The sequence below is a fragment of the Panthera onca genome, chromosome D1 (assembly GCF_046562875.1).
Source record: "Panthera onca isolate mPanOnc1 chromosome D1, mPanOnc1 haplotype 2, whole genome shotgun sequence".
In the NCBI taxonomy this organism is placed as follows: domain Eukaryota; kingdom Metazoa; phylum Chordata; class Mammalia; order Carnivora; family Felidae; genus Panthera; species Panthera onca.
The window spans coordinates 34,743,337-34,754,357 of record NC_138348.1 but is presented as its reverse complement, the minus strand read 5'-3'; the positions used below and the strand labels follow the sequence as shown (position 1 = coordinate 34,754,357).

The window sequence follows — 11,021 nt, the reverse complement described above, 5'->3', positions numbered from 1 at the left end:
TTTTTTCTATTTCTAGCACAGAGCTTCTAAAAGCCTTAGGATCTCCTCAATGGTAAGAAAGATAAATGTGTCTTTAAAAAAAATTTTTTTTTTTAACCTTTGTTTATTTTTGAGACAGAGAGAGACAGAGCATGAATGGGGGAGGGTCAGAGAGAGGGAGATACAGAATCTGAAACAGGCTCCAGGCTCCGAGCTGTCAGCACAGAGCCCGACGCGGGGCTCGAACTCACGGACCGTGAGATCGTGACCTGAGCTGAAGTCGGACGCTTAACTGACTGAGCCACCCAGGCGCCCCAAATGTGTCTTTTATTACCTTAATGAGAGGCCTTTTGGAATTCCCCTAGGTCACACATTGTTGATGGCTGGTTGCCAAGGGAACCAAACTTGTCCTCAAGGGTAAAACTTTAAGTCCGACCTGAGGCCTGCAGATAGGGGCGTGGAGAGAGAGGTTGAATCTGTCCCAACTAGCAATGATTTCATCAATCATGCCAATATAGTGAAGTCTCCATAAAAACCCAAAAGGATGAGGTTTGGAGAGCTTCAAGGTTGTGAACCCATGGAGGTGCTGGAGTGATGTGCCTGAAGAGGTTATCCGGAGCTCTGTGGCCTTTCCCTATACTTTACCCATGGCATCTCTTCTATCTAGATTTTCTGAGTTATATCCTCTTATAATAAGCCAGTAATCCAGTAAGTAAAATGTTTCTGTGAGTTGTGTGAACCACTCTAGCTAACTAACTGAAGTATCAAAAAGGAGATCCTGGGTACTTCTGATCTATAGGCAGTAAGTCAGAAGTACAAGAAACAACTTGGACTTGTACCCAACATCTGAAGTTGGAGGTGGGGTGGTCTTGTAGGAGTGACCTTTTCCCAGTGGAATCTGATACTATCTCTGGGTAGAAAGTGTCCAAACTGAGTTGAATTCTTGCACATCCTGCTGGTGTCTGAGAATTGATTGGTGTTGTGTGGGAACATCAGCCCTCATGTATTCACACACACTGGAATCCCAAAGATGGGGTCATACCACTAGAGATAGGTATAAAGTTATGCTAAATTTATTTGAATCTATTTTTTATTTTTTTAATATTTTGCATATGAAAGGATATTAAATGATATATCAAAAAAAGTCTGTACCCACCACCAGTTCAAAAGTAATCAAGTAATATATAATAATTAGTAATACAGTAACAAAATAGCAATATAGGGTATAGATATAATTATGGCTTACTTTACTTTTCACACTGAATTATACTCTATCTGTGGGTTTTGTTTGTTTTGTTGTTGTTTTGCTCTGTTTGGCATTACTCTAGGATTATTGATTACTACTTACTACTATTAGTCATGGTCCTTTAGCAGGGAGCAATTTTGTAAGAATCAGACCAAAAACTTGACATTTAATAAAGGTTACTACACAATAGAATCCCAGTGTATAACCATTCAACAGACTTCAAGGGTAGTTAGATTATTATAAAGTAATACTTAAGATTGATAGATACACAGAAAATGCTATACATTTATAGTGAAAGGAAATATGTTATGATGTAGTATTATGGAGAAATTAAGGTAGATTAACATTTTCTTTATATCATATTTACATATTTCTGTCACATCACATTTTCTTTGAAAAGACATTTATTTGAGCAGTTAGTCTCATAGCCTTTCCCTCTTAGACAAATTTGCAAATGTGTTATACCGTGTGATGACCTTAACTGAACAGAATGTAACTGAACAAAACACACAAACAGGTAAATCTACTGTATCTAAAGTCTAAACAAACCTATTTTTGCTTATGACTTAACAGATTTTTGAAAATACTGTTTTCTCTAACTTTGAAACTTTAGAATTTCTACATGCTTGTCTTCAGTACTATTTTCTCCATCAGTGGTCACAGGTAAGTTCACAGAGAGGCAAAGGATACAACACATCAGAGAGAAAGTGAAATAATCTTACCTTTCATCAACTCTAAATGACCCCTTCTATTTCCATTATCCCACTAAATTCATTCATAAAAGTAAATAAGTAATGTTATAAAACTGGTCTATTATTTATTATATGATTGAAAAAGTAAGAAAGAGGTGGGGATTCTTTATCCAAACCATGCCCTATACAATAATGATACTATCTGAGCGACTTCCAAAATTCTGAAGAATCTTCCAAGTTTTTGCAGAGAGAATGGTAGTCTTTTGTTATCAGTGTGTGGTATATGTGATATCAGCCTTCCACTCATGTAATCATTCCTTCTGCACATTTTCTGAGAAATCCCCCTGTGTCCTGTTCCTGCGTTAGGCTCCAATCAACCTTACAGCACCCACTGCAAAGCAAGGAATTAGATGCTGTTGCCAAAGAAACGTGTTTCAGTACTAATTTTGTTCTTTGTGTTTAATTGTTCCTAAATTGATGACCAGGGTTTTATTTTTTTCCCCCATAATCAGGGCAAGATTTAATGTATAAGGTTGTTGCACATTTTACATTGTGTTTTTAGCAACTTGCTTATCAGAATTAATCTGTAATAAATCCAAAACCCTGCCATGTCATTTCCCTCTGTTTTTCCTTTTTATGTGTTTTCTTTCTGAGCTCATCCCTCAGGCTGCCTACTGTCCCATCATCTAAGAAGGAATCTAAGAGGGCAGTTTGCTCAAAGCTCCTGTTCTCTGAAAACACTTCCCAAGTGTAGCCCTTGCAGGATCTCTGGGAAGGCTCCACGACTGAGATGTTTGGTCTTCATCACTGGAAGGAGAGGTAATGAATCAGTTGTAGTCCCTTCAGGCCATTCACTGTTGTCTTATGCCCTCTTGGTGAAACCAATTGGAAAATTCTAAGAATGACAAAGCTTATTGGACCTGACAGAGCCAGGGTTACTGGTTGTTTCTCTGATCTTTGGAGAAAATATTGTCATAAATGATCAGGGCTAGTCATTAATCCTTTTCAGAACTCTTGCACTTGAATGAACCCCTTCTTCCCTTACTAGCAGACCTCTTTATTCTAGAATATCTCTATCTACATCTTCTACATCTTCATATCTGTAGCTCTATGTTGTAATAGATATCCCTATTCCTACCTATATTCCTATTCATATATCCATAAATGTTGACATGCACCATAACATGTGATATGTTAAATATACATTTACATTTACAAAACACAATTATCATAAGGACAATTTATAGATAAGAGCTGTATGTCTTGTTGCTCATGGATGCCCTCATTGCACTTAGAGTCAAGGACCCATACACACCAGGCTTTGCTGGTCATAATCTGCAGGATCATGGCCAAGTTTCTTCACTCTTGGCCTTGTTTTCTGGATCAGCTAAATAAAGAAATGGACTAAGTGATCACTAAAATCCTTTCCAACTCTAATCATCATTACATTACATTGGTACAATAGGGAGATTGTAGCAGCTCAATAAACGTGTTCCACAAACATATAAAAAGAAAGATATTTAAGAAGGAAAATGTCTCTGAGAAACAAAAGGGTCCATGAAGCTAAAGTAACTCTAATGTCTACATTCTATTGTCCATTGTCTCATCAATCCTGGATTCGTTTTTATTTTTTCACAGTAAAATATTTAACCACATCATTTTCGGTAAATCTTTTCTTAACTGAGTTTGTTATTTAACCTGTTTGTTTTATGAAATGTTACCGATAGCACAGGCTAAAAGTACCTTCTGCAGAAAAGTTAAGCGTAGATGGAAATGAACAGAGGCTATAGGAGAAAATATTAGCAGGAAGGTGACGTGTATTGAGGAAAAATTTCATTGATTTGGGTAGTAGTCAAGTACCCAGCAGACAACACTGAGTATATATCAAAGTTTTCTCTGAGGAGGGTTCAGCGAAGGGACTACTTACAGAGGTATAAGCAAAGGGAAGGTTTTAAGCTACCTACTCACCCAATGTGTGTTGGGTGTGAAGAGGACAATAGCAATCATGAAGCGACCATTACCATATCTAGACCTAAAATTAAAGACGCATGAACAAGATTACGGTAGCCAGGAGAGAAATGATGAAAAATAAGCCACCTTCCAGAAGCTGGTTCCTTGTAACACAGCCACCACCAGGAAATGACAGGAACAGAGTATGGGAATCATTACTTTACTTTTTCTCTTCTTTTATTTTCTGATATTCTGCCAGTCCCTTCCATTGGCTATCTGTACCCCAGAGGGTGACAGAGCCCAAATGACATAGGGTATAGTGGTAACAGCAAGTTAAAGAGAATGGTAATTAAACATGCAAAATAAACAGAGAATAACTAGCACATCCAATCAGTTTTGCCATTCAGCATCCATTCATGCCCTCTACTAGGAATAAGAAATTCATACTCCACCCCCTCGTCACCACCACCACCGGTAAACAGGGAAAGACTGAACCATTCCTGTTATGGCAGGATGGAGTCAACTCAGTCATATTTTCATCAGGATTTTAAATTGTAAAGGGAGGTACCATGGATACTCGATATAAAATTTAAGAGAGAAGCATTACAGTAAATAGCAGGAATAACATCAAAAACATTGCTCCTATAATTTTTCTTCTCTAGCACCCATTTAGCTGAACTAGATCATCACAGCTTGCTTCCATCACTGTTTTTATTGTATCCTTACCTCTTCTAACAACTCAGCAGGTTGATGTCATTATTTTTCTGTGATGAAATATTTTTATTATTTTTAATTTTAAAATAATAATTTTATTATTTTATTTTATTATTAGTAAATGACTCTATCTTCATCATTTTTCTTTTCTTTTTTAAAGACTTTTTTATGTTTATTTTTGAGAGATAGAGAGAGATAGAGAGAGCAAGCAGTGATAGGGTGGGTCAGAGAGAGGGAGAGAGAAAATCCTGAGCAGGATCCCAGCTGTCAGCTCAGAGCCCAACATGAGTCTCAAACTCATAAATCGTGAGATTATGACCTGAGCCGAAATCAAGAGTCAGACACTTAACTGACTGAGCTACCCAGGTGCCCCTGTATGCTTTATTTTTCAATGAGAACTACAGTTTTCATTAACAATTACTACTTGGGAATAAATGTACTATGACATGACTAGTGAATCCTATAGATTGCAGACATAGTTCCTCTTGCCACCACTCTTCAGTGGCAACCCCATTTCTCTTTGATAATCAGAATCGATTGTCCCAGCCAATACAGCAGTTTTTTCGATATTTATTGGTTCAGCTATATGAGGGGATTAAAATGGTATATATTCCACCCCATGTTAGACAGAGATTCTATTCAACTCTTAGAATTTCTTGGCCTTACCTTTATATTATTCCTATGAATTCTATGTAAAATATCTATACTTACTCTGCTAGGCATTTCCTCTCTAGCTCTCCTCAATAAAATAGAGTTCCATCTTTTATAATTATTCCCAGTAGAAACTTGTGATTGCATCTTAGACTGTTGATAGTATGTGAACAATTATCTGAGCTTATTATATTAATAATTTTGAGGGCATCATTTTATAAATTGAAATGTTCAATCTGCAGTAGATAGTGACAAGTCATTAACACATGCTGGATGAATGGGTGGAATAACATAAATTGTGACCCTAAGCTGCAAGGGAAACTGTATATTATTTGAGATTTTTGTGCCAGGAAGAATTTTTAATCATTTGATTATAATTGTGATGCATTGATTATATTTTCCTTGCAAACTGTATCTTGTAATAATGATATATTTTGTTTACAAACAAAACTGAAATGCAAGACAGCAAATAAGTTCTTGTGGCCATAACATGGATGGCAGAATGGTGACATGAAGGCAGAACATCCTATTTTAAGTTTCATTTTCCTTTTAAAACAAAATGGAGTTTTCTATATGCCAAAGTATCGATTGTTTTTTCTCTATGTTCTTCACGTAATAAAACTTAGTAATTTAAAGGAAACTTTGTTTAAAGATAACTCAATTCCACTTTCAAAGTAGAAATTTAGGAAGAGAAGCTAAGGCAAGTGAACTTGAGTATCATGTCACTTGATGGAAGGTCTTTTAATTACTATCATTCCACACAAAGGAGCCTGAAATTGCCCACGATGAGAAGTTAATAGTTGAGAAATGCTCTGTAAAAAATGCTAAAAATGGCAATTCAGATGTGAGCCCATAAAAAAGGAAGGTAATGATTTAAAACTGTATTTTAAAAACTATACTTAGGGTAATTTCTTAAGAATTGCAACTACTTTTGGGGGGAATAACTTTTATACAATCAATAATTCTGAAAACTGCAATTGAGAAAATGGTATCAGTGAACTTACGTTAGTCAGTTTTAAATGAAAGTTGCAAAAAGCAGTATTATTTGGGAGAAAAGAACATTATATGAAATAATTCCAGCACGCATTCAATAGACCGGTGAAGAGTAACCTGATGTTTGAATCACGGTCCACACTGTATGGAACAATCTAAAGCTATTCATACAAACAGAGCACATTCAAACAGAGTGATGACAGTGATTTACTTTTTCAGGTGAGCAGTATTTCATGTATTTTCATGTTTTCCGCAGTCAAGCTCTCTCAAAGTACCTCATTGGCAGACTCAGCCTGAAGGTAAATGTGGATAAATTACCAAGTCACAGATGATAAATGCAAGAAAACTCTTGGGAGGTATTTTACTTCCCCAAAGATTTTGGGTGCCCAGAGAACCCAGATTATAAGTGGCTGACTGGAGTCTTACAGCTGGAAGACATGTTCCAACCAAGTGACTGATTTTATTTGTCACTGAATGTCTGACTGATTTCATCAAAGTTTCTACTCTGTCCAGACAAGCAGGAGAATAAAGTATTCGGTCACAGACAATATTCCGTGCTTTTTCTATGTGTAGTGCAGAGGAGTGAAAAGAACACTATCTCAATATAATTGTAATAAATATAATAATAAATCGGGCGCCTGGGTGGCTCAGTCAGTTGAGCGTCCAACTTCGGCCCAGGTCATGATCTCACAGTTCTTGGGTTCGAGCCCTGCATCGGGCTCTATGCTGACAGGTCAGAGCCTGGAGCCTGCTTTGAATTCTGTGCCTCCCTCTCTCTCTGCCCCTTCCCTACTCACACTCTGTCTCTCTCTGTCTCTCAAAAATAAACATTGAAAAAAATGTTTATAAAAATAATAATAATGGACAATTTATACTGAATGCGTTCTATGTCCTACTTACCAGCTAAAGCATTTATAACAACCCTAAAAAAAGAATCCTTTGTATTACCACTATTTACATATAATGAAAAAGAGGATTAGAGAGGTTAAGTGACTTCTTAAGGTTTTTTGTATACCAAAGAGCCTTTTCCTTCAACTGGAATTATATATATATGATTACATATTTTTATTATATATAAATATTTTTGCAAATAGTACATATAAATATTTTAAATAAAATAAATATTTTAAATATAAAAACTTACAATATATAATTTTTATATAATAAAAATTTTGTGTAACAAAAATTATATATTTTATATAAAAGTGTATATAATATATAATTGGTTTAATATTCAATATATTTATATAATATATATTATGTTATAAATCTATATATTTACTTTATAATTCTGCCCTGATTATCTCACTTGTTCCTCACAGCTACTCATTTTAAAGTACAAGATATTGTAGCTCAAAGAAGATATTTCTCTTAGCATGGAAATGTATCTCCCCACATGAGATGATTTTAATTAGTGATCTGAAATGTGTCCAAGAGGACTTCTTATCCCTGTCAACAACTAGTTCACTTCTTCAAAGATGATCTTATCTCTTGAGATACCTCATGCTTTGAGAAGTCCTCTTAATTTTTAGATATCAAGTGACCAGTGAGCTGTGCAGAGTCTCTAGGATAAGGACCGTGAATGGATCTTTATTATATTGGAACACACTGCATGTTCGAATTATTAATTATAGAACATTTTTCATAATTTATTTTGGTCTATATATTTCAGTTAATTGGCTTTACTTAGTGTACACATCATCCCGAGCAATACTATGATGTGAATTTTAAGTGTTAGCTTTATATTTTCTGATGATGAAAGCTACAGATTACAGTGTAGGCTAAAATATAAATAACATAAGCTAGGATGTATCCTGCAGGCCATGGAAGAATGAGAGGTCTATAAGCTATACAGGTGACGTGCAAATGACTAAATGACAATTGTATAGAAAATAAAATGGCAGCTGGCCTAAATACAAGTGCCCTCTCTGGTAGGGAAAAGGCCCTTCCTGTGAGAATTTTCTCTTTGGTCCAGCTGTTTGAAACTTCTACACATTTATTACCCAGGGAATGGGGTTTAGGATTCTGTGATTTCTTCGAGAATAAACATATCAATGATTTGAAATATGGCCATAATTTTAGTGGTGGTACATTAAAAGGGTGTATCATTGCAAATACAGAACCCTATCACCTATATAACAATTTAATGTCCAAAGTGAATTTGAGAGAGGAGGAATAAGTAAATCCATTTTATTGTTCAGATGAGAAACCTAAGGCTCACATAAAGTTAAGCTGCCCCTCACTGGTAAAACAGGACATCTGATACTGATTTGTGTCAGTCGGATTAAAGTCAGGAGATGGAACCACTCTACAATTTGAATGGAAAAATAATATAATATAACATTAAGTAGAAACAGGTCATGGGGCGCCTGGATGGCTCAGTTGGTTGAGCGTCTGACTTCGGCTCAGGTCATGATCTCACGGCTCGGGAGTTCGAGCCCCGCGTTGGGCTCTGTGCTGACAGGTCAGAGCCTGGAGCCTCCTTCATATTATGGGTCTCCCTCTCTCTCTCTCTCTGCCCTCTCCTGCTCATGCTGTCTCTCTCTGTCCCTCAAAAAGAAATAAACATTAAAAAAAAATTTAAAAAAATCCTTTAAAAAAAAGTCGAAACAGGTAGTTAATTCCTAAGAGATAAAAAGAATCGCCAAGATTATGGGAACAGCAGATATAGGGAATGGTCACTATCTCAATGGCTGAGGCAGAGTGTCCAAAAAAGAAACACACATGGTAGACTACTACCATCAACACACCAAATTAAGATCTTGTTAGATAGACTGTGCCCACCAAATGGTGAAATTTATGAAGGAGCCACAGGCTGGGGCTGCCAAATGGGAAAACACCCATTGTGATGCCAGAAGAACTCTCTTAAAAATGGCCACTGGGTTGTCATTGAAATCCACGGGAAGGTATTACCCTAGATGTTCCACACACCTGGCTGCTGAATCATGCAGGAGCCAGCAGATAGTAAAAGAAACACTTTTCTCCTTCACTACTCCTCCTGTAGCCTCTAAAAGAAAGCATAACATTGTGCCAGCTGGCAAAGGAGAAAGTTTTATAAGCTCTAGCTGTGGCATCATAAAACAAGCAAAGGAGATTAAATTTAAATTGAAGAATAAATTGGTAACCGGCAGATTATCTCATAAGGGTGTTTTATGAATGATATTAAGATATTTTGAAAAAAAATCTAAGAATGGGTATATAAATATAAGATGGCATTGTCAATTTGCCATCAAACTGCAAAATCTATGCCGCATCATAACACACTGCTTTCTGCTTAGTATGGTCAGCGTATACCAGAAATTCATTTATCCATATGATGGTAATTTTATATGTCAAACTGACTACGAGGCCCAGATATCTGTTAAAACTTTATTTCTGGGTGTGTCTCTGAGAGTGTTTCTGCAAGAGATTAGCATTTGAATTGGTAGACTGAGGGCAAAGAAGTTTGCTGTTGCCAATGTGGGTAGGCATCATCCAATCTACTGAGGATCTTAAAAGAAAAACAAAAGTGCAAGAAGAGTGGATTTAATCTCTGCTTGAGCTGGGACATCCATCTTTTCCTGCCTTTGGACATTGGTGCTCCTGGTTCTCTGGCCTTTGGACTCAGAGCAAGACTTACATCATCGGCCCTCCATAGCTTAGGGCCCAGTCCAGTTTTGGACTGGAACTACATACCGGCTTACAGATGGCAGACCATGAGACTTCTCAGTGCCTATAATCACATGAACCAATCTCTTATAACAAATCTCTTTTTCTATATCTCTATATATCTTATCAGTTCTGTTTTTCTGGAAAACTCTTACCAATAATAATCCTCTCATTTTTATTTAACTATTTATTCATTTATGTATCAACCAATAAATAGTTATTTACCAGCTATATGAAATTTAATGTCACTGAACAACCAATACATCATTAATCTTTTAATTCAATAAATATCTCAACTTTACCTATTTGCAAGTCAGTGTTCTGAGTACTGAGTGTTCATTTATGAACAAAATACATATTTTAAAAATTTGGCCCTCATGGCCACAAAGAGTTGGCATTCTGACAGGGGTTGGGGATAAAGGAAATAATTTAAATAAATACACACATAAATAAATCATCATATTAATTGGAGCTAAGTGATACAAGGAAAAATGCAGTCAAATGCTCTACCACTGAGCTATACCCCCCGATACAGGGAAAAATGAAGCAGAGACAGAGGACAGAAATTCCAGGGGATTTTGCAATTTTCAATTCAGTTGTCAGGGAAATCCTCACTGAGAAAATGACATTTATGCAATACTTTAAAAGAGATGGGAAGGAACCCACAGACATATTTGCGGGAAGAATGATGCAGGCACCTGGGAAAGGAGCATATGTTGTATATTTGAAGAAAAGCAAGGAGACCACTATGGGAGGGTGGGTAGAGGGACAGTGGTAGTATCTAAAGCCACAGAGGTCTTAGAGGATAAGATTGGAGAGGGCCATAGAGGACATTATTAGGGCTTTTAAAATTTGCTTTGAATGAGCCATTAGAATGTTTTGAGAAGAGCAATATGATTTATATTCTAAAGCAGCTAACTTCATATAATGTACTGAGAAAAAATGTTTGTTCCATTTCTATCTATACGGGACATAGATAGAAATGGAACAAACAGGAGATTATTATAATTATCCAAGTAAAATATGATAGATAATTGGACTCTGTCAGTAATGAGATCTATAACAGGTATTTGTTTTATTTTCAGTTAAATATTTACCTTGCATTCTTGTTAGGAATTCAATGCTTGGGTCTCCCCCAAATTCAAATG

General features: G+C 36.2%; 1 long non-coding RNA gene across 2 annotated transcripts; it reads left to right on the top strand.

Moving 5' to 3' along the window:
• Positions 1-393: 393 nt before the first annotated feature.
• On the top strand, positions 394-6,773 carry LOC132661564 (uncharacterized). 2 transcript variants are annotated; one of them, XR_014135267.1, is made up of 4 exons: positions 394-687; positions 1,799-1,888; positions 2,584-2,736; positions 6,482-6,773. It is a non-coding gene; the product is annotated as an uncharacterized LOC132661564 (long non-coding RNA). The 2 variants fall into 2 exon arrangements; XR_014135266.1 differs by having other exon boundaries at positions 2,572-2,736.
• The last annotated feature ends 4,248 nt before the right edge of the window (positions 6,774-11,021 follow it).